The sequence below is a fragment of the Rhinopithecus bieti genome, unplaced genomic scaffold (genome assembly GCF_001698545.2).
Source record: "Rhinopithecus bieti isolate Rb0 unplaced genomic scaffold, ASM169854v2 scaffold_56975, whole genome shotgun sequence".
Lineage (NCBI taxonomy): Eukaryota > Metazoa > Chordata > Mammalia > Primates > Cercopithecidae > Rhinopithecus > Rhinopithecus bieti.
The window spans coordinates 1,053,908-1,059,007 of NW_016823127.1; positions in this window are offsets into that span (position 1 = coordinate 1,053,908).

Genomic DNA, 5,100 nt, shown 5'->3' on the forward strand with positions numbered 1-5,100 from the left:
AAAAAAAAAAAAAAAAAGTAAGATGTTTAGACTTGGCAGTTTGTTACTTGTGTGGCATTGATCATTGACCCTTCAAACACACTTGTGGCCCCAAGTTCCTCCTGGTGCCACAAAAAAAAAAAAAAAAACTCCTCATAGGCATCATTTTTAGTGGCCGTGTCATATGCTGTCACAGGATTGTGCTATGATGCACTTTACCAATCCTCTACTGGTTTGTGGTTTTTTGTTTTTTCGTTTTTTTGAGACAGAGTCCTGCTCTCTGACCCAGGCTGGAGTTCAGTGGCATGATCTTGGCTCACTGCAACTTCCATCTCCCAGGTTCAAGTGATTTTTGTGCCTCAGCCTCCTGAGTGGCTGGGATTACAGGCGTCCGCAACCATGCCCGGCTAATTTTTGTATTTATAGTAGAGACGAGTTTTCACCATGTTGGCCAGGCTGGTCTCGAACTCCTGACCTCAGGTGATCCAGCCACCTCAGCCTCCCAAAGTGCTGGGGTTACAGGAATGATGCTGTAATCCTCTACTGTTGATTAAGGTTGTGGCCAGTTATTCACAATTAGACACATTGCAATACAGATCTTTGAACATGAATCTTTATTTATACCTAGTTTGCTTTAACAAAGTTTCATACAAATGCAGCTGCCATTTGCATGAAGTCATCACAGCCACCAAGCCAGCAGAGCACCCGTGTGTCTTTCAACAAGCGTCCCATAGGTGTCATGTCTGTGTTATACAGTGGCTCCAGGGCCTCCCTTGAAATTTGGCTGCAAATGTTGACAAAACCAACTTACCACCTGTCTTCTCTTTTCCTAGGCCCTCTCTCCTCCCATGCACCTTTCTAATTCCCCTCCAGCCTAGGGAATGGAAGCACCCAAGGTATTAGGACTGTGTCAAAAGGAAGAATAAATGGCCTTCGAGTGGGCCGATGAGGCACAGGAGGGGCTCGCTCGGGAGGAAGTGCCTGATTTGGGTCCAGGGTGGGGGGAACTCTCCCCAGCCCCACTGGGTGTGTGTGCATAGGGGTAGTGGTGGAGAGATGGCACCCTGTGGGTAGTTAAGGGAAACTGCTTTGAAATCTGCCCAGAGCATACAGGCATAAGGGCAAACTGCCTGAGGCCCTGCTGTGTGCTGAGCCCGGTGGAGTGGAGGGCAGTGGCAGGTACAGCCTGGGTGGGAAAGGGAGGTGCTGTCCTCAGCTGAGGGGTGGGGCTGGGGGGCTGGGGGCCTGGGGAAGCACCGGGAGCTGCCCGGCCTCTGTTAGTTCTCCTTGGTATCCACACCAGGTGCGCTGATGACAAGTTGCCCAGGACCAGGTGGGGGCACCTGTGAAAAGCTGTAAATGAACCCACAGAGGACAGGCCCCTTGCTCTCCAGGCCAGGGGCACATGGCTGGCACTTGGAGCTCTCAGAAGAGAAAGAACAACCCCGTTTCACACAGGGACTTCCACACAGCCCAGCAGTGGCATGCGGGCCCTCTCCCAGCGCCACCCACCCTTTCTGGTCCCCAAGGCTTCCTTCTTCTGGCGCCTTCAGTAGAGACAGCAAACCCCCTGAAGCCCCACAATCCCAACACCCCTCCTCTACTGCAAAGAGGAGAGGCCACAGGGCCCCTCGGCTTCCTCTCCTGCCATCAGCTTTGCAGCTCTCAGCCCGCACCCCACCCACTGCCCTCCTGGGAGTGGGGGGCCCCCATCCAACTCCAGAACACCCCCATCTCTGCAGATGCCCCTCTCCCACTGGCCCACCCCTCTGCTGTGTGGTCAGCAGCTCTTCTCCTCACTATCCATTCCTTCCTCTCAGCCCAGAAAATTAAAACAGCTATTGCTCTACCCCCTCTCCCTTCTCAGCCCAGCTTCCCCAAACAACTGCCCACTAGCTGTCTGCACTTCCTTCCCTCCTGAATGCTCACGACCCTGTTCTGGAGAAGGTGCCATGGCATGGGAAGCCACTCTCCCAAACCCTCTCCTCCTCATCCCTCCAGGCCACTTTGCTGGCCACACCACCTTCCTGGACAGCACAGCTCCTTCTCTGACCCCTCCAGGTGGGTGGGGCAGGCCTGCAAACTTCTCCCTTCCTCTTTTCATTCCCCCACTGGCTCATACCCAGGGGTCCCTGGGGCCTCTTCACAGTCGCCATCCTGGCACAGGCCATGGGTCAGTCACCGCTCCCGGGCACCAGGGCAGCCCGGGCCTCCCAGCCTCAGTTGGGATATGGAGGGAGGAGCCAGGTGTGACCATCACAGAGTCCGTCCTGGGCCTCCAGCCCATGACCTGTGGGGACCAGGAGGACCAGAAGGAAGGCACCCACTGTGTGTTCCTGGACCCAAGCAGACACTGGGGTTCCTCTAGGAGGGGCTGGGGCACCAAGCTTCTGGGTGATCTGCTGGCTGGGCCTTTGTTCCTCCAGGAAGAGCAGCTGAGACACTATCCTACCCCATCCCTCCCCAACCCCGCCCCAAAGTCATATGGAGCAAGCCTCCAAAAATTGGTGGTTGGGGTTTACTGCTTCCTGAGGTGGAGTAATCTCCACCCAGAGGCAAAAATGTCCAGGTACAAATATTCTCTTTCTCTCTCTCTTGCTTTTTGGTAACAGCTCTACTGAGGTGAAATTCAAATACTATACAATTCACACATTTAAAGCATACAATTCAGTGGGTTTCTGCATATTCACAGCGTTGTGCAATATTTTCACAGTCATTTTAGAATATTTTCATCACCCAAAAAAGAAAGCCTGTGCCCGTTAGCCATGATCCTCCCCAGCCCACCACTCACCCACGTTCCTTTCTCTACAGATTTGCCTATTCCAACACTGCAGGCTTAACGTCTCTTGCCTCAGTTTCCCCATCTATAAAATGGGGGTGATAATGGTGGCTCCAATTTGATAATGGTTGAGAGGGTTCAATGAGTTAATATAAGGACACTGTGTTGAGGATGACATGAATGCAATACATGAAGAACTTCAGCCCTTGATTGTCACTGTTGTCACCGTTATTCTCTCTCCTCTGGCTGACTTGACCACTCCTGACTGGTGTCCTTGCCCTCATCTCCCCCCTGGGACATCCTCCACACATTTTATAAAAGCTGCCATTACGGAGTGCTGACCACGTGCAGGCCAGCAAGCCCAAATGCCAAGCTCCCTTCACCATCACGACATGCCCACGAGGCAGGTGCCAGTGTCCTCGTTCACAAAGGAGGAAACTGAAGCTGAAGGACCCTCACAGGAGTTAACCATCGCCTCTGGATACACAGCTGGCACCTGTGTATTGATTCAAAGCATTCAGTGAACATCTACTGTGTGCTGGCACTGAGCTAGGTGCTAGGAAAACAGTAATAAACCAGACTGGTATACGGCCAGCCCATATGGTAAAGATATTTCTAGAACACAAATCTGACTCCCTTGAAATCCTCCAGTGACCTCATCGCCCTCAGGATCTAGTCCACAGACCTTCCCAGGTCACCCTTGGTCGTCAGGAGTCCCCCACCTCCGTGGCCACTTTGCTGACCGCTCCTCCCCCTGCCGCCTCTCCCACCACCCCTGCCAGGCCCTCTCTGCTCCAGCCCATGGCCTGGGGTGCCTCTCCCACCAGCTTTGCCATTCACATCTGCTTTCCTACCCTTTTCTCAACTTATTTTCTTTTTTTTTTTGAGACAGGGTCTCACTGGCGCCAAGGCTGGGGTGCCATGGTGTGATCTCCGCTCACTACAGCTTCCACCTCACAGGTTCAAGTGATCCTCCGGCCTCAGCCTTCCAAGTAGCTGGGACCACTGGGACCACAGGCAGACACCACCATGGTTGGCTAATTTTTTAATTTTTTTGTAGAGACAGAGTCTCCCTATGTTGCCCAAGTTGGTCTCCAACTCCTTGGTCTCAAGTGATCCTCCCACCTCACCCTACCAAAGTGCTGGGACTACAGGTGTGAGCCACCACGCCTGACCCCATTTCTCATTTTCATTGCCTGCAGAACTTTTACTGTCTCTTGAGACTTTATTCACAGTCACCTCCTCCAGGAAGCCTTCCTTTCCCAACTTCAGGTTAAGAGCTCCTGGGTAGCCCAGGCCCCATCTTACAGCACAGGGGCTCTGTGCTGATTTGCCTGTCTTCCTTGAGAGCTGCCAGGGTCTCGCTGAACTCAATGGCCCTCGCCCTATCCCTGCCCGCCACCCCGTCCAGTGCCAGGTGCGTGGGTTTCCTCTCTGGGTGTCTGTGCCTGGCTGGAACGCCAAGGTGCTTGGCCAGCAGTGGCTTTGCTTCCTTTGCGCGTCTGTGGAGGCAGGGCTGGTGCAGGAGTGGAAGCGGTGCCTCCTGGGAGCAGCTGCGTGCAACCTGCCAGGGCTCTGGCTCCTGGGCCTGGGTGAACTGCCCAGACCTCCATCCCTCCCCTTCCCCGGGCACCGGCTCTCACAAGGCGGGGGTGGCTGCCCTGGGAAGAGAGGATCTGCGCTGGAGTCAACTGGATGAGCGCCCAGTCCTGGCTGTGGAGCTGCTCTGTGCCTCAGTTTCCTCATCTGAAAAATGGCATCAGCCATCCCTGCCCACCTTGCAGGGCTGTGAGGGGACAGTGGACAGAAATTGTGTCCCCGGAGGGCAGACACTTCGTTGGCTGGCTTCCTGACATTCCCATCTTGGACACGTTGTGTTTCAGTTTCCAAAAATTCCGGTACATTTGGTTTTAGGCTTTGTCTCGGGGACAGCCCCATCTGGTGCTTCGCGCGGGTGGGAGAGGGTGCAGAGAGGGCTCTTTCTGGAGGGGCTGTGTCCCAGCGGCGGCCCCCACAGCGCAGTCCACTCAGTCGTCAGGCGGGAGCCGCTCCCGGGAGGCAAGGGCCGCGGGAAATGGCGGAGGGCCGCGACCTGTCCCGTGCAGGGACAAGGCCTGGCGCGGAGGCTGGAGACCCAAGGGTCCTGCCACTTCCTGGGGGGCGCAAGATGGGTCAGGGACGTCCTGTGGGGCCCCAGACACCCCCCATGACCGCCCCGGCCCCGAGAGCCCCAGGAAAGCCGCAGCCGCCCCGAGGGCCACTCGCAAGATGGCGGCCGCCAGTGCAGGCGCCGGGAGAAGGAGGGGGCCGCGGCCGCCACGGTCAGCGCGCAGCCCCGGGGT